Here is a 24,322-nt window from a genome sequence, read left to right on the forward strand (position 1 = left end):
AATATTCATGTAAACTTGAACAACAATTTATGTAAGCTTTGTAAAATGATGTCTAAAAAGCAAAGATCAGCTTCACAACTATAGTACATAAGATTTATGAAGAGCCCTGCCTCACTTGAAATAAGGCTCTATGTCCCATCTCACTGCTTGTGAAAGAGACTATGAAAGAAGTAGGCCAGATTTCAGTACATTTAAAGTTGTGTACAAAAGCTGGTTTTTGTCATGATTGTCAGGATCTCAAAAGGGGATATACTCCACCAAAATTCAAGGTAGCTATTATGTGAACTAAATGTTTTTACTCTTGATAATTTTATTCTGTAGTTTTCTTATAAATGATTTAAGATTGCCTGCTGTTTTGCAGAGGTACTACTTTAAAAACTCACAACCTGGGTTAATTTAAGATAATGAGTTATAATGAGTTACCACCTACAGGATAGAGAGATAGATATTAAAGCCCAGTACTCTTAATATAAGGCTGTTGAAATTTATTTGCTGGATGTTTAAGATTAAGTTTTAAAATTAGTTAAATTAAAAGGGCCAAGAAAACCTATATTTGGCTCTTGCCCTCTGAGTCAGTCTGAGTAAGGGAATAGGGAACTTCTCCAAAGAGCTTTGCAACTCTGGGCCACATAACTTCCCAATCAGAAAGATTAATTAGACCAGTAGAGGACAGAAAGCCAATCAGTGCATTTGCTGTAAAGAGGAGGGCCATCAGAAAACGGAGACATCCCTGATGCTTCCAAGGGAAGCCACATGGTCAAGCAAGGCCTGGACCCATCCTAGTGCAAATGGCACTAGCAGCACAAATGGCACTAGAAGCACAAATGGCACTAGAGGAACTGAGAAGCTGCTGTAAGTTCCCCAAAGACTCCCAGGGAAACTCAGCTGACTGTTAACAATAGATAGAAACAAAAGTCAGTTTGACTCACTTCATCTTAAACACTTAGCAAAGACAGTCAAAGCCAAAACACAGCTATTCCTGGACATTTTAAATGATAATAATAGTTAAATGTAACTTCCAAGAATAAGTAAACTGAAGGCTGCAAATGAGATTCTCAGACAGGAATGCCTGATAACCATCGAAAGGGACTGCCAGAGTAGTTTTTAGTTTAAGGCCTTTATTTCTAACCTACACAGGTAGGCTTAATGTTTGCTAGAATGGTCGGATCAGGAGATATTTTAAGGCCTCCTAGAGGAACAGAGCCTCTATCACCCCCTAAAAAACATGGTCAAATATTTTATATAAGTAAGGGGGAGATGCCAGGGACTAGAAGGGAGTTCTCCTTCAAAGAATAGCCTGACAGTTACAAGAAACATCCCCCTGGGAAACATCCTGCCTGGGAGACATCCTGCAGCCATCTATCTCCCTGAGACATCCTGCGGCCATCTGTCTTCCTAAAACATCCTGCGTTTTTTCACCTTGTGAAGACATCCAGCAACTGTCAATAAGAGAGCTTCCCCATCCCCAGCACATAAATACCCCTGTGTGAACAATAAAAGTTTGCAGCTTGATTAGAACTCCTGTCTTGCTGTCACCTTTCGTGTCTCTTGTCCTTTCATTCCTCCCCATCTAGGTTTGCTGCCCATGTTGATTTGTCCTATCAGTCGGGACACTACAGTATCCCCACAAGGAAGCATCAAACCTAAACTCCTCACCCATATGCCTAGGAACAAAAAGCTTCGCTACCTGTTTACATTGGTTGATACTTTTTCAGGTTGGATAGAAGCCTTCCCTACATCCAGGGAAACTGCTGACACTGTTGCCTCCATCCTCATTCAGCAGATCATTCCCAGGTTCAGATTTCCCACCTCCATCCAGTTAGACAACAGTCTGGCCTTCACTTCTCAGGTTGTTCAACTAGTCTCCAAAGGCCTCAACATCACATAGAGGCTCCACATCCCCTACCAACCCCAATCCTCAGGTAAGGTTGAGAGGCCTAATGGCATTCTCAAGGATCATCTCACTAAACTTGCTATTGAACTCAGGCTCTTCTGGCCCAATCTCCTGCTGTTGGCCCTCATCTGATTTCAGGCAGCCCCAAGTGCCCCCTCAGGCCTTAGCCCCTTTGAGCAACTCTATGAGTGACCTTTCTTAACCAACCAAATATTTCCAATCACTCCTCCTCCCCTTGTGTCCTACCTGTCATATCTCACACTTCTACACAAACTCCTAAAGAAACACACAGACCAGTGCCTTCCTGCACCATTCATTGCCTCAATCATAGCACAACTAGTAATTAAATTGGACCCTCTTCAACTAGGTGACACAATCTTATTTCAGGAACTGCATTCTCAATTATTGGAACCTCACTAGATGGGGCCCCATACAGTCATGCTTACTACCCCAATGGTGACCAGGCATTTAGAAACTCCTCCTGGTACCATTTCTCCTACCTTAAAGTTTTTATCTTAACCACAGATGCCTCTTCCACATTCAAGCAACATGGCACCAGGTTGACACCACCTACTCTCAGTTTATTGGTCAAGGCAATTTTTCTTCCACTGGCTGGTATCCGGCTGTCACCCTCAAGATTACTGGATTCAACCAAGCCACTTCTGTTACTTCCTAGAGTCCCTACAACAGGACCAATGGCTGATACCAAGAATCTTCTCCACCCAGACTGGTTTGATGTCATCGAGGACTTGTGCCTTCAAGGAACTTTTATAAAATTTACCCCTAACAAAGTAGTTTTCTATAGCCACTGGGTGTTATTTCTGGCTGCCCTGGTGTTCTCAGAGCTGTCCCTTGAACATTCCTCCACTTTCTGTTCTAGGTTCCATACCACCCACCATTAAGCAGGCAGTAGCTACAGGACTTTACACCATCCCCCATGTCACTTAGAAAAACAAAGAGGAAGGAATGTTAGGTGCAGAACAGGCTGTTTAAATTGTCTGCAGGGCATGGCAAACAAAGTTAGCTGCAGGATGACCTGGCCACTGAAACCCTCTGTCTGGTTCTTTATCACCTATTTGCTTCAAGCCCAAATGCCCAAGCCACCGCTCAAGCTCTTCACCCTCATGCTCAAGGCTCAACATTCAACTCTCCACTCAAGGCTGAACACTTAACCGCCCTTGTGCCAACAAGGCAGCTTTCAAACCCAGAGACCCCATTAGATTTGGGCTATAAAAACTTCCTCCTGCTGAGCCCCTGTCTATTGCTCTCTCTGTCTCTCTTGCTCTCTCTCTCTCTCTCTCTCTCTCTCTCTCTCTCTCTCTCTCTCTCTCTGTCTCTCTCTCTCCTTTTTCTCTTTTCTCCTCTGTTGCATTGCTGCAATAAAATCTCTTGGTTGCTCTGAGTGTTGTGGTCACTTTCCTTTCAATCACTTTTTTTAACTTTTTACTGTTTCTCTACATGCATTGGATAATTTTGTGTAAAATATTACCCCAACCCAGCAGCTAAGCTATTAGCATTTTACCCTCCCCACCACCCAGCCTTTCTGTGAGTGAGGAATCAGGCCTTGGCTTCCTGTTGGCCCTGGATCAGGGTTGGTCTTGAGCATGCTGGGGGATGTTGGTCAGTGGTGGAGAAGGTGCCTCTTGGGCAGAAGCTCTGGTTTCTATTCCCACAGCCAGAGGAATGACTTTTTCCACTGTATGAAGCAGTATAACTTTTAATTACATTTATTTACCTTTTTTCTGCTAACACACTGCATTTCAAGCTCTCCAGATTTATGTACATCTCGATCTGCACAGGTACTCACCCGTCATTCGTGCAGCCAATATTAGTGCACATTCATCCACTAATTCACGCCTCCCTACATCTGTCTTTTATATACCTTCAAGTCTCTGAGTGATTGTTTCTCTGTGAGCAGCGTCTTCAGGGGTTTCTCCAAAGCAAGAACAACTAACTGACTGATTTTAGTCATAGTTTCCCTTCACCACAATTGCTTCTTTCACCTTTCTGGGATTCCAAATATTTAAAAAATTACTTATCCACAACATTCTTTTAAAATTTTGAAAAAATTGTGAATTATATTTTCTTCCACAAAAATAAATATATGCATATAAATTAAATAGTCATCACAAATAGAACCTTGGGATTTCAGTGACATTCACCAGGAGCTCTGTTATCCAGGAATCACCTTCATCACTAAGGCACAAACTTTCACCCTCTTGGTGACTTTGTTAGTGACTTTTCCAACTCTGATCCTTCCCAAGATGAAAGCAGGGCATCAAGGGTGTCAGGCAGGGAGAGTGGAAACTGCATCCTCACCATATCCCTGCTGGACACTGGATTAATAAGAGGGAAATACCAGATTAAGTGCCCAATTAATAAGCCATTTCCATCATTTTCCTTTCATAAATTATTACCAGCTTTGTGATTTTTGTGTCTCTGTTTATATTTGAATCCAGTTTCACAAAGAACAGCATTTGTAAGCACAAGGGGCCTTCAGAAGGTCCCTACACCATCCCTGCCTGTGCCAGAGTCCTGCCCAGGGCCCAGGTCCTGCTTCTCCTGCAGGGCACACACTCATCCTGTCTGCTCATTCAGAAGGTCATGGACACCTCTGTGCTTGTCCTCCACATGCCAGGCCAGGCTGCTGCAGCTTACAGGGCCACTCATGGGTGTGGCTCGAGCTGTGGCCCAGGCAGCCATGGTCCACAGCCCTCAGCTACACCCTGTTCTCTGAGTTCCCAGCACCTTCCTCTCACAGATCAGAGAATCTGCAGTGCTGCTGCCCAGACCAGAGGTCATGTGGCAGCTGGGCCATCCAGGCAGAGAGTTTTGTGTTCCGGGCTGCACCACTGTGGGAGGGATATGTAGACTTTGAACACAGTAATATATTCCAGCATCCTCAGGCTCCACCCTGCTGATTCTCAGTGTAAAATCTGTCCCTGACTCACTGGCACTGAACCTATCTGAGACCCCAGTGAACTGGTTGGACACCCCATATATTAGAACCTGTGGAACCTGGCCTGTCTTGTGCACAACCCAGTGCAAATAGGTTTTTCCATCAATATGTAGGGGGCTCTCACTTGACCTGCAAGAGATGGAGGCTGGCTGTCCAGGGGTGACGAGCTTGGAGAGAGGAGTCTGTGGCATTACAACATCCTCATTGGTTCCTATAAAAATTACAGAACAATGCAAGGTTATGTAGAAACTTTAAGAAAACATTTTGCACTTTTTTTCTTTTTTGTACATTTCAGACTAAATTAATCTTTGGTTTGATTTATACACTAAAAGTATACATATACATAAACAACTCCAATTGAATAAGCTCTAAGAGCCTCTCTGGAATTCCCTTCAACATCCCCCATGTATTATGTGACGACTTTCATCAGAGCCAGTCCCTTGCTCATTTGGAATTCTCTCTCACATTGATTGACCTCAGCTGACTTTTCCAGGAGGACAAACCTGTTCATCCCTCATGTGGACACAGCACTCATGAACAGAATGGGGTCCCAGGGCTCACTTCCCTCCTTCTTCTTTCTCCCCATCCCCTCTGTCCTCACCAGGGATCCAGAGCAGCAGCAACCCCAGGAGCTCAGCAAGGAGCCTCATTTTGAGAAGCTGAGCTGAGGAGTCCTGGTTAGTCAAGGGCAGGTTAGAGCTGAGCTTTTATGTCAGCCTTGCAGGAGGCCCTCGCCAGGGAGTAGCATGAAAATCTCTGGTAGGTGCTGGGTGGAGAGAGTGAGGGAGGGTGGGGCCTACCTTGTGAGCCCACACACATCAGATGTCTTCTACAGTTGGAGGTAATAGAACAGTGTAATAGCTCCGGGTGCCTGTTGTGTGGGCTGCAGACCATACCATGAAAGCCTCACTCTGTGAGGGGTCATGGTTCCCATGGCCTGCTCTCCTAAAACAGCACCAATGCATAAATAAGGAGGTGGTCTGCAAGTTAGCCTCTGTGAGGAAATGATCATCCTGCTGTCTTCCTATCAGCTGAGAAGAGATGGTGACAAACTACACCTCACAAGTGTTGAACTTTGAAATTTCTTCCAAACAGAGCATGCAATTGAAGAAGATCAAGAGCTTCTGGTGTCTGATGTTACTTGCAGAAATACAAGATTATCAGGGACAATTTAGATGTCACCTTTTCCTGGCTCAGTGACTTAAATGAGAGTAGAAGAATCTGTTGGGTAGAGAAATCATGTTTCAAGTAGCCCTGCTCAAGGAAAGAGGACAAGGAGCATGTCCCTGAGGTAGTCACTGTGAAGATCATGGGATGAGATCTGTAACTGGTGGCCATTCTTTCCTAATCATCTCCATGCATTTGACACTCAGAGCCACCAAACATTTCCCAGGAGATGGATCACTGAGCCCACTGGACAGTGTGGAAAAGGAGGATTCTGCATTAGTTCCTTCTCATAGATGATAGAGACATCCCTCCCCATGTGCTCCTCCTTGTCAGGGACAATAGGGAGCAGGTGCCACACCCTGGGTTTTAAAGTAGATTCCGTAGGTCAGAACTGCACCCAGGCACTCTCCCCAGGTTCAGGGATTTCCATGTGCATTACTGTTCTCCTGGGACTTGCCCCAAGGTGTCTTGGGGAGAAGGTCCTTTTCCCTGCACAGGGACAATGATTTCACTCCTCCTTGTACACAGGTGAGACAGAGTGAGCCTGTGTTGAGTTGGCCAACATGGCTGTGCTGCTTTTCCCCCCAGGTCAGAACCTTTGACACACCCTCTCCACTGTGTGGAACTTGGGACACCAGCAGCCAAGGACCCTGCCATGTGTCTTTTAGTTTAACTAAACTTGTGTGACTGTCCTGCCTGAGTGGGCAGCGTCCTTTGAACCTGTGAAATGTACCAGTTTGCAGTTTTCCCAGGCTGCAGTCTTTCTGTGATTTTTCTAAATGAGCAGAAGAAAAGGAAATGAAGAATGGGTTGGAACTCACTGGGCAGGAACAGGAAAAGGGCAGAGTCTCTGAAAGTTCCAGAGTACAGGACCCCTTGGGAGAAAGTGGTGGGCAGATCACTCCTCTGTCTTCTCCTTGCCCTAAGGATGTCCTCAGGGTGTTTCCTGGGGGATCTCATGGTGGCCCTGAGCCATCTCAGGTGCAGTTTAGATCTGGTTATCTCAACTGATTTCCATACTTTATGCCTGATTTACTTATAAAGATATTTTCTAGGTCAGTAGATTTCCCTTTTCCATGACTATACTTCAGTGCCCTGTTTACTATTTTAAATGCTCCTATTGGAGCATTGGAGTTCTGCAAAACAGATGGTTCCCTGGGCACAATCTGCAGGCAGGAGATACATTGTGCTCCATGTTAGTCCCTGGTGCCCCCTATATCCCTTTCTTCCATCCCCACTCCCTCCCTCTTCTCTCCTGTCCTCCTTCTGTTTATTCATCTGCTCCTTTGTCATTTGTGGGCTCTAGATCTCTGTGGAGCTGGGCTCACTGCTGTGCTGTAGTGTCTGTGTCCAAGCACATAGTGTCATGTGGTGTATTCCTTACACATTTCTTCCCAATCCCAGTACCCTTCCCCCAATCTCTGTCTCCCTTGTCACTAGTCATCCTTCTTTCCTTATGACACATTACCCCCCTTTCCCCTTCCTTTGGTCTAGCTTTCGTACAGGAGGGTGACATGGGACCCTCACTTTCCAGAGTCTGGCTCTTTCACTTGTCATGATGAAGCCAGATTTAAAGTTAGGTAGTAAGTGTAGTTAGATAAATCAGGTCTAATACCTAGTGAAATCTAAAATGGAGGCCATGCTGGGAAATGCAGGACAACCCATGGAATGTTAATCAAGTCCCAGGAAAGGACCTAGGCCAAAGTTCACTTCAAAGAAATGTTAATGGAGCCCAGGAAACAGCCCCCAGTGGATTTGGAGATAGCCCAACACAAAGAAGTGTCAATGAAGTCCTTCCTGCCCAGATTACTTCTTTGGCCCACCTGTGTCCCACCCCTTGGGCCTTCCCACCTACATTCCATCACTGAAAGAACTATAAAAAGGGGAGACAACAGCCATTCCATGGATTCCACCTCTTGGGTTCTTTTCTTCCTCTGGGAGGACTCTTTTCTGATGTCCTTTAATAAACTTCTAATTTCTACTCTGACCTTGCCTTGGCGTGCTCTCTGGTGTTATTCTTCAATATTAGGGAAGCAAGAACTCATCACCAGTCAACAGCGGTAACAATGATGTCCTCCACTTCCATCCATTTACCTGAATTGCTACCGTTTCCTTCTTCTTTAAGGCCCCCAGTTCAGCCTGGATTGTGTGAGTGTGGACAGATCAGGAGGATCTCTGTGGCAGAAGACAGAACGTGACCACACTGCAGAGGAGAAGAGAGCTGAGGGTCCCCTCAGCCATGAGCCATGTGGGACAATGGCTTCTTGTGTTTAGTTTTCTGATTCTTCTGATGAGATATGGCAGTGTGATGTCTCTTCTAGTTTTCTGTGGATGAACAACAATTTCCCACCTATTGAGCAGTGTGGTCCTTCCAAGACCTGTCCCTAAGGAGTCCAGGTGGGGTCCTCAGCTTGTAAGGGTCCAGCGAAACGTCAGAGGAAGAGACCACAAGAGACCAGCTTCATGCAATGAACAGGAGGGAGTTTATTGAAGAGGATCCTAAGTCAGCGTGCTGAGGCCCAAGGCTCACTCAGGAAGGGAGAGGGGCCCAGAGCACAGAGCAGAGGTCAAGCAGAGCTTAAGTACACTTTTTGTGGAGGGGGGGCTTTGCATACATCAGAACAAATCATCATGAGGCGCAGGAAAATTGAACAACAACTCTGGGAAATGATTAGCACATTCATTGGCGGGAACAGGTCGGGTGGGGGTGATTGGTCACTCCTAAGTGGGGTACACATTCAAACTGATTGGTTCAGGCCCTGTGACAAACTGCACAGGGCCCTGGGCTAAATGGCCAGTAGGGCATTGTCTTAACTATCTCAGGAATTTCAGGTTCTGGGTGTAGCAGAGGAACTTAGCAATACGTAGTCTTTTACATTTTAATTCTGGCTTTGCAGCTTAGAAACTTTACCCTTTTAAGCTTAGCCTGATAAGACTGAAATGGAGCAGTCACTGGGCAGCTCTCCTTGCTGAAATTCAGGTTCTTCTTCCATGCCCTGTGCCTGTGACAGAGTCATCTTTCCACAGTTGTAGGGTGAGGTCCCAATATCCCTGTGGCTATCAGCACAGAGCTTTTATACACTGCCCTAATTGCTACCTCCAAGAGCAGCATTAAAGCATGTCCTCACATCCAGTCTTCATGGCCTGAGATCCTCCTTCTTCTGCCTCCATGTGCAGATGAACGGGTTTCAGTGATTAAGACAGATCTAGTGTGTACTTTCTCCCTCTCTTAGATTCAACTTATTTGAATATGTCTCCAAAATCCTTCGTAAGAAATTTTTTTGAAATTTCTGTTTGAGTACCTGAGGAATGGAATGATACAAGGCTGGGGTTTGGGGCCAACAACTTGGAATCCTGTCCACATACTGCCATTTTTTCCCTTATAATAATGACTGGTTCCCTGTTGAATATTCAGAAGTGGGTGCTATTTGGAGGAATCAGTTTTAATAAGATCAGATGATTCCAAGTAAGCAGAGGATAAAGAAGTATCCTGCAGTTGGCACAGGAATGACAAGGGCTTCCTCTGTCTTTCCTGTGTGTCAGCTGCACCAGTCACTAAGTAGTCAGGAATATGTGACCTGCTTCTCTCCATGATCCACATGAACTCATTGCCCTCAGCAGAGGTCTCAGGCTCCCTGGCAGAGCTCCATGGCCTCCCAGACTCAGGCCCTGTCTGCCTCCACACACTAACTCTCTGTCTTTCTTTCCCAGGATCAGCCCTTCCCTCTCCCAGCCCTGAGCAGGCTTGGTGTGCAGCCTGCACATGCAGTGTAATGACATGGCCTCCCAGACCGGCCTCTAAGGCACAGGACTCTAAGTTCACCCATGGAGGCCCACCTTAGACCTGCAGTCTCAGAACACCCTGATGGTATTTCAGAGCCCAGTGGATTCATCTCGATGCCACATGCTGATGTTTTCAGGGAAACCAGATATCTAGCCTTCCTGGAGGCTGGCATATGGCCTTCTCTGGCCATCAAGTTTCTTCCCACAGGGAAGAGGCATGACATGTTTGATGTTACACAACCCCTCCCATAGAGAATTAGGATCTTGACTCTTCATCTTAAGAAGTGTGTGAGACATTGAGTTAATTATTTCAGTTCCCCCAAGTCTTAGTTTCTGATCTGAAATATAGGAGTAATAGCATCCCTCTTAGAAAGTTGCTGGGGGAGTAACTAACTTAGTGTAAGTAAGTTATGTGGCTTAGTGTATGGTCACAAACTGCAATTATAGTTATCCTTCATTTTTTTTTTGTTTAGATTTAGCATCATGGGAAGTGCAGCCAGAGTCTCTTGTCCAACCACAAGGATGGTTAGCCTGGTACCAGCAGAAGCCAGGACAGTCTCCCAGGCTGCTTCTCTCCTGGGCATCCACTCGGGTCTGGGGTCCCATGCATGTTCAGGGGCAGTGGGTCAGGGACAGATTTTACTCTCCCTATCTGATTTTCCTCTCCCAGACTGAGGACAGGGGAGATTGTTCCTGTCATCATCACCACACTACTCCTCCCTCAGAGCTTAGCCTCAGCCTCTAACCTCCCCCCAGGTGGTGGGACAGGGAGTCTTTGCCCAGCTGCTTCCCCCTCCTGGAGCTCCAAGGCCTCCTGCCTCTTTTCTTTCTGAGCATCCTCCTCTTTTTAATTCATTCCTGGAGGGCTCACAGAATGAGGACAACATTTCGGTATTTGGACTTTTCTAGATGCTAAGCTAACTAATAATAGAAGTACTCTGTGACCCACTGAGGGGTTTCTGTTCTGGCAACTAAAAGGCTCAGGGGTTACAACAGTTGAGGTGGGCTAACTGGGCTGCATGAAATAACCACACAAAAGACACAAATACCTTTTCTTTGGAGTTGCTGTGACTTCTCCTCTGACCTTAAGCGTCTGCAGAAAGAGAGAGAGCAAGAACACAAGCTGATCCCTTTTATTGATGAGAAGCTATTCAAATGAGGCAAAGGGTCAGGTTTCAGGGGGCTGAGTCTATCTTCATCATGTCCACTGTCAGCAGGTTGACTAACACCTGGGTAGGCCACACCCAAGGGCATAATAAGAGAAGGGAACACACACAAGGCACTTCCATGGAAGATTTTATCCTAAACAAAGGAGAAGTGGTTATATTACAAAGGAACATGTGAGCATCACTCCACCCATGGAGCTGTAGCAAGACACACCCAGGCAGGAGACACTGACCCTGGAGTGCAAGAAGTGTGGAGAAAGCTCTGCCACATTTTTGCAACTGAGTGCCTCAGCACCCACTGGGGAGTGTGACTCAGTCACCTGCAAAGTTGGTCTCCCACAACTTACAATCCTTCTGTTGTGTATTTATTCAAGGGAACCAGGTCACCAACAGATAAAAATGACCACACTGCCAAGATCACTGTAAAATTCTTCACAACGCCTATGAGAGACAGAGCTCATCTGTGAGTGACTGGACAAAGTAATAGGCTCTTTTCAGGACAATGACAGGAGAGGGCACAGTTAGGAGGCCATTGCCAACACCCAGGTGAGCCTGGTGGGTTCCTTGGTGCAGGGTGATTAAAGTGGGGGGAGCAGGGCGGAGTGCATTTTGGAGGTGGAGGTGAACAACCTGCTGTGGTTAGGTCAAGGGATGTGAGAGAAGGAGTCTCAAGATGACTCTGAGATCTTGCTTTGAGAAGCTAGAAGGGTGGAGGTGCCATTTGTCCGGAGAGAGAGGACTGTGGGGAGAGGGACCTTGGGGAGGAGATGAGGTACGTGGCTCTGGACATTGGGCTGGCCATGTGCATTAGACTGGCAATGTGTCTCCAAGTACCCCACAGAGTGTTTGAGGCTCCGGTTCAGGGATGAGGTCTTCTCTGGCGATTGATCTCTGTCTGATGACCACTGTACTGAGGGCTGCACAGAGCAGAGGCCCAGTGCTGAGAGCCATTGCCAAGTAGGAATGACGCATTGAAATTTTCTTGTCAGCCTACCCCATGTTGCTTAGAGGAAGGACTCTCCATTGTGGAAATGGGCTTGTCTTAGACTCAGGTCATTTGCAGTAACATTGCATGTATGCTTGAGTAAGGTGACCTTGCTCAAGGACCAGGGCGGATCCGGGTTTAGGGTGGATCAGGTTTTAGGGAGTATCTCACTCCTTGGGTTTAGGGCGGTTCCAGGTTTAAGGTGTACCCTGCCGGGAATAGGGCTTATCCTGCTGATTAGAGCCTGGTGGAGTACGTGGATTTTGCCCAGAAAATATTTTTTCCCCAGAACGTGTTTGTAGAGGGCCAGTGTGAGTTCAGGAATAAAGAATTGCTGTTTGAATCTACAAAGCTGTGAGTGGCTCGTGATTTTGTTTCCAGCCAGACTGCGGCATTTGGTGGCCTGTATGCGGAACATCTAAAACTTGGAGGTAAGTGAAATTGCTCGCCCCTGAGTAAAGGCAAGAGAATGGGTGACCATTTCAAAAAACAATGTGTTCTTGTTTTGATTTATTTTTTTTTCAAGCTGCCTATCTCTAGAAATTTCTCAGGCAAACTGGGAAAAGTGGTTGGCTCAAGGTTTGAAGTTTGTCGGCCCCAAGGAAGAGAAAATTGATACAATTATTTTTTATTCTGTTTTTGTTTCTTTCAGTTTCGGTTTTGTTTTGTGTTATCTTATTGGGTTGCATTATCTTTATAGTATATTAGAAATTAGTAAAAAATAAACCAAAAAGGTGTTAAGTAAATTTTTAGAGGTTCAGATCATGGAGAAAGACATTTTAGATCAAGCAAAAGAGAAGGTCTCTCGAGCTAGTCAGACAGAGGAAGAAAATTTAAAGGAAAAGGGGTTATTAGGAGAAAGGCCACAACAGTTGGCTGTTACTAACTCCATTTTATCACCAGAGGGCGTAATTCAACCAACAGCCCCACCGATGGAGAGAGCTGAGTGGCCCTCAAACCCCGTAATTGATAAATGGGATCCTGAGACAGGACCTCAAAGATTAGCATGCTCTGTACTTGAACAGGTAGGAAGGCAGCGAATTCACCGTGCTTTAGATTTTAAAACAGTGAAGCAGTTAAAGGAGGCTGTAACAACCTATGGTCCCCAAGCTTCCTTCACGGTAAGCATAGTTGAGTCCATTACTAACTTAGACATGACGCCAGCAAATTGGGCTAGCATGTGTAAATTTGTGCTAAATGGAGGACAATATTTGTTATGGAAGGTTGCCAATGAGGAATTTTGCACGGAGACAGCTAGGCCAAATGCAGCAGCTTGTTACCCTCAAAGAAATCTAGATATGTTGTTAGGAAAAGGACCTTATGAGGGTCAATGGCAACAAACTGAATATGATCCTGCTATATATGCACAAATTGCTGCAGATGCAGTTAGGGCATGGAAGACTTTACAAGGACATGGAGATTTACAAGGTCAGCTATCTAAGGTAATACAGAGAGCTAATGAACCTTACGCTGACTTTGTATATAGGCTTATTCAAACAGCTGCCAGAATTTTGGGGGATACAGAACAAGCAATGCCATTAATAAAACAACTGGCGTATGACCAAGCAAATCGTTGTTGCAGAGAGGTTATTAGACCATGGAGACATGAATATTTAAACACATATATTAAATTATGTAGAGATATTAATGAACAAGGGCAAGTCTTGGCAGCTGCAGCAAAACAGGCTTTAGATGCCAGGCCAAAAACATGCTATAATTGTGAACAAATAGGACATTTTAAAAGGAGTTGCCCCATAGGAGGAAGGTTTAACAAAACTAGATATCAAAGGAATAGAATACTGGGTATTTGCCCACGATGCCACAGAGGGAGACATTGGGCTAATGAATGCTGTTCCACAACCACCATAGAGGGTACTCCCTTATCAAAAAATGGACAAGGACCGGGTATTTACCCACGATATCATGGAGAAAGGCATCAGGTTCCATTGCCAAAAAACGGACTGGGAGGCACAATGCTCCAGGGTCCACAACCACAGATATACGGGGCAGTGGAGGAACCCAGCAACACCATCAGGTAGTGCCCAGGACACATTGTCCATTAAATCCCTCATCAGCCAAACCCGAGGGAGCGCAGTGTTGGACATCTGCGCCTCTGCCAGAGCAGTACTAACAGCAGAGATGGGAGTTCAAATCATTCCCACAGGAGTAAAAGGACCTCTTCCCCAAGGAACAGTAGGCTTTTTATTGGGACGTAGTTCATCTACATTAAAAGGACTTATGATAAGTCTTGGGGTAATTGACCCGATTATGTAGGTGAAATAAAAATTATAGCTAGTTCTCCAAGAGGTATATTAGTAATTTTACCTGGAGATAGAATAGCACAGTTGTTAATAATACCCAGCTTACATAATAAATTCTCTAGTCATAGTGTAGAAAGAGGTTCCAGGGGATTAGGCTCCACAGGTGTAGATTGGGCTATGCTGTCTTTAAATTCAGATTCTCTCCCAATGCTAAAACTAAATATTTAAGGACATGAGTTTAATGGGCTACTGCACACAGGTGCTAAACTTAGCATCATATCTCATCAAGAGTGGCCAAAACATTGGCCATTGCAACAAGCCACTCAAATGCTTCGAGGCCTAGGAGTGGCGACTAATCCCCATAGAAGTGCAATGATATTACACTGGAAGGATCCTGAAGGATGTGAAGAAACTATACAACCATATGTATTGGATCATCTTCCTATAAATTTATGGGGACGAGATGTCCTAGATCAACTAGGTTTGACATTAACAAATAACATCAATCCTAATGTGCCCACTACTAGGGCTAGACAAGGTTTTAGGAAAGAAAAAAGATTAGGAGAACAAGAACAAGGTATATCAGCACCAATTCAAATAGATCAAGGAACAGACAGACATGGGTTGGATTTTCAGAAAGGGCCACTGAGACAATTTAACGGACTTGGAAATCAGAAAGACCAGTGTGGGTTCCTCAGTGGCCCCTGACTAAAGAAAAGATACAAGTAGCCCATGATCTGGTCTAGCAACAATTAGTGGAAGGACATATACATCCTTCTGTATCTCCCCATAATACTCCCATTTTTGTCATCAAAAAGAAATCTGGTAAATGGAGATTATTGCAAGATTTAAGAGCCATTAATAATGAGATGGTTTTTATGGGACCTGCTCAATCAGGGATTCCTCAATTGTCTGCTTTACCAAAAACCTGGCATGTTTTAGCTATAGATATTAAAGTTTTTTTTTTTCTATTTCAATTCATCCCGAAGATAGTCCATGTTTTGCATTACTATCCCTGCACTAAATCATGAAGGTCCTTATCAGAGATATGAATGGAAAGTACTCCCTCAAGGGATGGCTAACAGCCCAACTATGTGTCAAATCTATGTTAACAAAGCAATCCATCCACTTAGAAATAAAAATCCTGAACTACAAATATTTCACTATATGGATGATGTATTATTAGCACATAAAGATAAAAACACATTGCTGAAATGTTATGCCACACTTACAAACTTATTAAAAATTATAATCTAGAGATAGGAATAGATAAAGTACAATTAAATTTTCCAATTAATTTTTTGGAGTTCTATTATCCTCAACCATGGTCCATCCACCAAAAATTCAAATATGAGTAGATCAACTCAAATCACTTATCAACTTTCAAAAGTTAATTGGAGACATAAATTGGATAAGGCCTTATCTAGGCATACCAACAGGAGAGTTGGGACCTTTATTTGATATTCTAAAATGTCCATCAGATCAAAATTCACCCTGTATGTTAACTTCTAAAGCTAGAAAGGCATTAAAAATTATTGAAACATATATGGAAAATATGCATCTGGATAGAATTGATATAAGTTTGCCTTTATTATTTATTGTACTACCAACAAAAATATATTCCTACAGGAGTATTTTGGCAAGAAGGTTCATTATTGTGGATACATTTATCTTATTCTCCTAACGCTATTCTTACTAGGTATCCTGAGGCTGTAGGACAATTAATACTCAAAGGAATAAGCAGCAAAGGGAGTGTTTGGAATTTCTCCCAATAAAATCATTACTCCATATACTATGGATCAAATTGATGAGTTAGCTAATGAGTTAAATACTTGGGCAATAATCATGTGTAAATCTAATGTTTCATTTGATAATCATTTACCATCTAATTCTTTGTTGACTTTTTGGTCTAAGCATCCTATAGTTTTTCCTAAAATGACAAGAAAAACACCTATCATAAATGCTCCAAATATATTCACTGATGGGTCTAATAATGGTACAGCAGCAGTAGTTAACCCTGATCAATCTTTTACATTTTTAGTACCCAAACAATCAGCTCAAAAGGTAGAGCTTAATGCAGTTTTACAAGCTTTTGTGATGTTTAAAGATTATGTATTTAAGTTACTTTCTGATAGTCATTATATAGTTAATGCTATTGTATCCCTTGAAGATGCTGGTTAGGATTTCCCCTTCATCTACTATTTTCTCTTTGTTTTTCACTATACAAAGTCTAATCTGGGACAGAAAAGATCCATTCTTTATAGGACACATTAGGGCACATATAGGATTGCATGGAGCCCTTAGTTTGGGCAATGATTTAGCAGATAAAACTACACATGACATACATATTTTCTCTACACTAGAAGAGGCTACAAATTTTCATAAAAGGTTTCATGTTAATGCTAATACTTTACAAAAGCATTTTAAAATAACTAAGGAAAAATCCAGACACATAATAAAACAATGTCAAAATTGTGTGACCTTTTTACCACAAGTTAATCTTGGAGTCAATCCTAGAGGACTGATACCTAACCAAATTTGGCAGATGGACGTCACACACTTGCCAGAATTTGGAAAATTAGAATATTTACATGTTACAGTTGATACTTCTTCCGGATTTTTGATGGGCTCCCTTCATGCCAGAGAAAAAACTAAAGATGTTATAGCTCATTGCTTACAAAATTTTGCCACTGTGGGCGTTCCTAAACAGTTAAAAATAGATAATGGTCCTGGTTATACCTCTAACTCTTTTAAACAATTTTGCTCATCATTTGGTATTTCTCATGTAACAGGAATCCCATACAATCCACAGAAACAAGGCATAGTTGAAAGAGCTCATCAAACTATTAAAACGTACTTATTAAAGCAAAAAGAGGGAATTGGAAAGGGGTATATATCCCCCAAAGATAAACTTAAAATAACCCTTTCTACTCTAAACTTTCTAAATTTGGATTCATCAGGACTTAGTGCTGTGGAAAGACATATGTATCCAAAAAATGTAAAGCTTAAGGTACTTTGGAAAGATATTCTAACAGGACAATGGAAAGGTCCTGACCCAGTGATTGTCTGGAGTCGGGGTTCTGTTTGTGTTTTTCCACAGGGAGAATAGCAGCCAATTTGGATTCCAGAGAGATTAACTAAAGCAATTTCTACAGTCCAAAAAGAAAATGATTTGACTCAAATCCATAACAGCTGATATCTAGAGCTCCAGCTTGGCTATTCTTACATCTGCGACAGTGATTAACCAGGGTGCTTTTTTTCAATATCTATTTTATTATTGCATTTTTCCCACATCATAAAGTTCTATTTTATTTTTTGAGCTCATACAGATCTAGGTTAATGTTTTTCTGATCAGTTTTTTATTTTTTGACTGTGGAGTTTTTAAACATTGCAATGGAGATTTCACCTAAGTAAAGCTACAAGGCCTTTACTATTGTCTTATGTGTTGTATGTTATGTGTGCACTCTTGTGTTTTGTGTTGTATGTCTGTGTGTGCACATGTCCATATTTCATATATGAGGAGCGCTCATGAAAATATAGATCCGAATTTTTTTTTTATTCACGTGATTTAAATGGTTTAATTTAAATTAGGTAAACAGCTGTTAAGGATTGTTTTTAAAGGTGTTTAACAGATCTGTTTGTTTACTAATTTAAATTAGGCAAAGAGCTGTTAAGGATTGTTTTTAAAGGAGGTTAACAGATCTGTTTGTTTACTTTCACCTTTCCTTTTTATTATATTTAATAATTCTTTTAAGGATAATGTCTCTTTAGCATCATTGCCAGAATTCCCATCTCCATCCCAGTGCTGGTGAAGACTAAGATAAAAACCAAACAACAGCTTCTATGATAGCTATCACAGTAAACTGTATAAACTGATGCATCAATGAATATAACTCAACAAGTAATGCTCAATCAAGGACTCAATTTACTTTGGGAGGAAATAAACATATTAATAGACTCCTCCGATTTGAACTGCTTACAGAACGTGCCTGGAATATATATCAGTTGTATGCATTGTGAACTATAGTCTGTTGCAGCGAATTGTGGTAGTGCTGGCATATCTTTGTTGATGGTGTCACCAGTGATGCAATTTTTCCAAAGGAGCCATCAACTGGCTTGGTGTGTGGCATTTCTGTATCCTCCTCCCTTCTACTAGTGATGGTCTAAAATTTGAGGGCCAACAGAGATGAGGCAAAGAACCTCACCACCCCACTGGCACCAAGGCTAAATTTGGGGGCCAACAGAGGTGAGGCAAGAACCTCACCCCCCACTGGTGCATAGGCCTATCCACAAGTATAGCTGTATGCTGGACCAGTAGTCAGTGATGGGTATGATCCAATTGCAGTGGTATAAACCTAAGACAGGAGGCTGACTCCTAGAGGTCAGTTTTTCCCATGATGGGTAAAAACCATATGTTGAATTGGACAACCTACAAGGCACGGTCCTTAAGCCACATTGCTTGTTGTTTAATGAATAAGAAGGGGCGAGATGCTGAGAGCCATTGCCAAGTAGGAATGACGCATTGAAATTTTCTTGTCAGCCTACACCATGTTGCTTAGAGGAAGGACTCTCCATTGTGGAAATGAGCTTATCTTAGACTCAGGTCATTTGCAGTGACATTGCATGTATGCTTGAGTAAGGTGACCTTGCTCAAGGACCAGGGCAGATCCGGGTTTAGGGGGGATCAGGTTTTAGGGAGTATCCCGCTCCTTGGGTTTAGGGCGGTTCCAGGTTTAAGGTGTACCCTGCCGGGAATAGGGCATATCCTGCTGATTAGAGCCTGGTGGAGTACGTGGATTTTGCCCAGAAAGTATTTTTTTCCCCAGAACGTGTTTGTAGAGGGCCGGTGTGAGTTCGGGAATAAAGAATTGCTGTTTGAATCTACAAAGCTGTGAGTGGCTCCTGATTTTGTGCCCAGCCAGACTGCGGCAGCCCAGGGCCTGAGTTCTGGGACAGGTGGAGAGGGAGGACCAGGAAGGTGACTGGGAAGGGGCAGTGAGAGGGGGAGCAGCAGGAGAGAGTGATGTCCTGAGGTTCAGGAAGAAAGTGCCTGGATCAGGGTGTCCTAAGGTGCTAAGTGACATTGGTAGGTCTACTAGGATGAGGATTGGTGTTGACACTGGACTGGGCAGTGTGGATGTCTCAGGTAAAACTGAGCAGGAGTTTCAGTGGCACCATGGTGTAGCACCTTGAATGGGGAAGCCTGAAACAGAACTGAGTACAAGTTTTGAGCATGGTGACCAAGGACAACTGTTTCCAGGATCTTTATGGTGAAGCTCAGAGATAGGCCATGGTTAAGGGCAATGTCCATTGAAGAGTTTTTCCCATTCACAGAGCTTTGCCCAGAGTCTTGACTCCTCTGTGTGAGGGTCCATCATTTCTGCTGGGTCTGGTTCTGGTTCTGATGCTGGTCAGTCTCCTCACAGGGATCCTTGGACTTCTGGTACCTCACACTGTTGTCCTGACATCAGAACATGACCCACTGGGTCAGAATTGCTGCTGGGACCAGGCCTCTGATCCTGTGGTGGTAAAGAGAGGAAATGCTCTCTGGTCCTGTGACTTGGTCTCTGTCCTATTCTGTGGTGCTGGGATTGAGCTCAGGGCTCCCACATTCTGGGCAGTGCTGCTCCTCTTAGCTGCACCCCTGGGCTAGTCTTTTCCTGATCCTTTTGAAGAAGAGCAACATGCTCTGGCACATTTCAGAATTGGCGCTTTCCCTCTCCCCTGGTGAATCATGGGGCTGTTTCTGTGACTTGCTTCTGGGCTCCTTGAGTTACAACTCACAGGAGTTTGGGCTGTCCCCTGATGGGGTGACCAGGGGTTTGTAACTCTTCTAGTGTCCAGGTTGAGCCTCCAGCCACTTGTCAATTACAGTTCAGGTTTCCTGCCTCTTTCCCTGTTTCTTAGAGGCTCCTGTCCTATTGAGTGTGATCCTCTGTATCTGCCTGCTCTCTCCCTAGACTTGGGCAGTGGTTGGCCCTTGGGCCTCGCTTCCTTGGTGGGCTTCAGAGGAGTTGTTGAGTTTTCAGGTTGGTTCAGGCTATGCTGAAGGTGGCTCTTTTCTGCTGACTGAAAAGCTCTGCTCTCCCCAGCCAACATCGTGGTCCATCTGAGTCCATCTAGGGTCATCACTGGAAGAGATTCCTGGTGCCCTAATTTCTGCTGTCATGAGGTGTCCCTGTTGTCTCCTGCTTGAGGTCCAAGCCGGTGTTCTTAGCTGGTCTGGGCATGGTGTGTGCTATGGTCTTTATTGTCAGTCAGTCACCTCACACTCTTACCTGAAGTGTATATTGTATATCTACCATGCATCTTTGATTCCAGTGATGTTCATATTTTTAAAATTATACTTAAAATGTAAGGAAATTATGGGAAATGCTGGGTATAAATCTAGCATCTTTTCATTTATTGATTCTATTTTTCCATCTGTCTTATATTCCATTTCTCTAACTTCTTGATTTTGTTGAATTAATCAGTTTCCAAGTTATTGTTTTTCCTCATTATATCTTGTTAATTATACAGGAATTTTTACTCTTACAGGGACTATTACCCCACATTTCTATAAAAAATATGATAAGTTTTTTTCGCTGAGTAGATTAATGGTGGATCATGTGGAACAGGGTCCAGCTGACCTGGGTAGTAGAGCCTGCTTAACAGATGGAACAGGAGCTGTGCCCTCAAAACCAGCCTGAGGTTTTCCCTGGACATGTGCTATGGTCAGTGAGGAGAAAAATTGGAGGTCACAAAGCAGAGAGGACCTCCCCCATTCCCCTGGGACTCTGCCCAAGATGCTACCTGCTTGGGGTTTCTGTGCCCAGTGGTTTGCAAATGGGCTCCCACTACATCTCCTGCTGAGATTCCCAGTCAGCTCTGCCTTAGGTCAATATCATTTTCCCCTGGACCATAAGGGCTCTCTGAGTGACCATCTTTGTTACTTCATCCCCAGGCATCTGAGGAGGGCAGAACCCCCTTTTGGAATCTCATCTGTGCCCTGTTGCTCTGGCTCGGATCATGTGAGATGACCTGAGGGGCATCTTGCCAGGACCTTTAGGAGTCATGGAGGCAGTAGAGACCCAGAGTCTGTGGGTCCGAGTCTGTATCATCCCTCTATCTCTGCTGCATTCTGGAATAACAAGGGAAAGGCATAATGGAGTGTAAATTTAATAAGCCATTTTTGTGGTTTTCCTTTTATTTATTATTGTAGGCTAAGTCATTTATGGGTAATGTGATGAGGATTGAATCCCAATTTCATAAGGAACAGCTTTTAAAAACACAAAGGACCTCTATCATTTATCTACATTAACCACTAACTGTGCCAAGGTCATACCCAGGGCCTAGGTCCTCCTCTTCCTGCAGTGCTCACACTCATGCTGTCTGTTCATTCAGTAGGTCCCTGAACGCCTCTGTGTTGTCCTCCACATGCCAGGCCAGGCTGCTTCTGCAGCTGACAGGGACACTCATGGGTGTGGTCTGAGCTGTAACCCAGGCAGTCATGGTCCACAGCCCTCAGCTTCACCTGTTTCCTGATTGCCCAGCACCTTCCTCTCACAGGGCAGAGAATCTGCTGAGCTGCTGCCCAGACCAGAGCTCATGTGGCAGCTGGGCCACCCAGGCAGGGAGGTTTTTGTTAAGGGGTTGCACCACTGTGGGAGGATATTGTGTACCTTGCGAGCAGTAATACACCCCAGCTTCCTCAGGCTCCATCCGGCTGATTCCCAGTGTGAAATCTGTCACTGACCCACTGCCACTGAACCTGTCTGGGACCCCAGTGTCCCTGTTGGAAACCTGATATATTAGGTGCTTTGGAGCCTGGCCTGGCTTGTGCACAAACCAATTTAAATATGTCTTTCCATTACTGTATAGGAGGCTCTGACTGGCCCTGCAGGAGATAGAGGCTGACTGTCCAGGGGTGATGGGCTCAGAGAGAGGAGTCTGAGTCAGCACAATATCCCCAGTTGATCCTGAAATAATGACAGAAATGCAGGGTTAAGTCAAAGTAATAAGAGATATATGTATATTTTTTCTTTCTTTATTTCAAATAAATTATTTTTTAATTTATTCAACAAAAGTATTCAGTTTTTAAAAAGGACGCGAAATTTCTAAGCTATAGCAGCCCCTCTGGAATTCACCTACATCCTCCTCCTGTTTCTTTATGGCAATATAACAGGGCCCAATCCTAGCCTCTTTTGGGTCTTCTGTGTCCCATTGATCAACCTCACATGTGTCATCCAGGAGGACAGATCTACACATCTTTCATGTGCATGTATCATAGGTGGGCAGAATGGGAGCCCAGAGCTCCCCTTCTCCCCCTTCTCCCTCCTCATCTGCTCTGTCCTCACCAGGGATCCAGAGCAGCAGCAGCCCCAGGAGCTGAGCAGGGAGCCTCATTTTGAGAAGCTGAGCTGAGGAGTCCTGGTGTGTCAAGGCCAGGATAGATCTGAGCTTTTATGTCAGCCATGCAGTAAGGTCCTCCACAGGGAGCAGCATGCAAATGCCCTGGTGGGTGCTTGGTGGGGAGAGTGAGGGAGGGAGGGGCCTCCTTGTGAGCCCAGGGACATTAGATGCTTCTGTAGCTGGAGGAAATACAGTAGAGAAATAGCCCTGGGTGCCTGTGGCCTGGGAAGAAGGCCTCATCATGGAAGCCTGGCTCTGTGAGGGGTCATGGTTCCCAGGGCCTGCCCTCCTAAAACAGCACAGACCCAAGGACATGGAGGTTACCTGCACCTCTGACTCTGAGAGGGTATGGCTACCCTGCTGGCTCCCTCCCAGCTTAGGAGAAATCTTAGAATTCCCATCTCACAAGTATTGATCTTTGAATTTTCTTTCAGTGACAGCATGCAGTTGAGATCGTTCAAGATTTTCTAGTGCCTTCTGTTACCAAGAGAAATACAAAAGTGTCAGGGACAGTGTTAGATGTCATGTTTTCCTAGCCTAGTGCATAAGAGCACAGCAGTGCAGCGAAGTTGGTGAGAAAGGAAAATCCTTTTGCAGTTGCAGAGCCAATAGCCCTGCTCAAAGCAAGAGGAGAAGAAACATGTCCACCTGAGGCAGTGGGTGTGAAATTCCTCAGAGCTTCGTCTGGAAACTGGTGGACATCCTGTCCTAATGATCTCTATGTGCAGGACCCTCAGGAACATTCATACATTCCCAAAGAGAAGAACCCCTTGAGGCCACTGGACAGAGTGGACAAGGAAGGATTCCATGTTTGTTCTTTTTGAATGATAAAGAAATCCTTCTCCATCTGCTCCTCATTTTCAGGGACCCTGGGCAGCAGCATCCCAGCCTAAACTTCTAAAGGAGATTCCCTGTGTTAGAACAGGTCTGAGTCCAGGCTCTCCATGTCCCTCAGGGTCATTCCATGTGTTGGGCCAAGGGTGTCGCTTTGAAGGTAGTCTGGGTCTACTGCTGAGGGACATTAGTATCAGACTTCCTCCTGCTTAGCTGGGAGAGAGAGAGCCTGTGTTCTTTTGGACAAGAAGGATGACCTGCTTGCAGAGAGCCCAGGTCATCAGACACATCCTCTCCATAGTGGGAAGGCTTGGTGTTGGGCCCCAAGGATTGAAGGACACTGTCATGGCTTCTCTTGGTACCAATAAACCTCTGAGCTGTCCTCCTGTCCTGAATGTGCAGCTTCCCTGTGAACACTGTAGGGACCAGGTGTGATTGCAGGCTGGCATTCCTGGATTCTTGAGACCTGGGTCTCCATGTAACTTATCTGAATGAGCACAAGCATGTGAAATGAAAGAAAATGAGTTGGAGCTTATTGGAGGGGGAATGAATGAAATGTTGAGTTTGACAGGGTGTCAGGGCAGGACAACTTGGTAGGAGGTAGGTGGGGGAGACTTGCTGATCTTTCACAGTCTTTCCCTGAGGAATTGAGGACCTCCTCAAGACTGGGTTTTGGGTTCTCATGTTGCAGTACCAGCAGCCCCAGGTGAAGTGTGAATCTGATTACAGGAATGTGTACTAATGTTTTATAACTGACAAATTGATGTTACCATATTATTTGTATGAGATAAAAAAATGGAGGATCACATTGACTAAGTGAAACTTTAATAATTATTTGGTTGTTAATAATATTTCTGCTTTAATGCTAAAATTTCATGGTAA

The sequence above is a fragment of the Ictidomys tridecemlineatus genome, chromosome 12 (genome assembly GCF_052094955.1).
Source record: "Ictidomys tridecemlineatus isolate mIctTri1 chromosome 12, mIctTri1.hap1, whole genome shotgun sequence".
In the NCBI taxonomy this organism is placed as follows: domain Eukaryota; kingdom Metazoa; phylum Chordata; class Mammalia; order Rodentia; family Sciuridae; genus Ictidomys; species Ictidomys tridecemlineatus.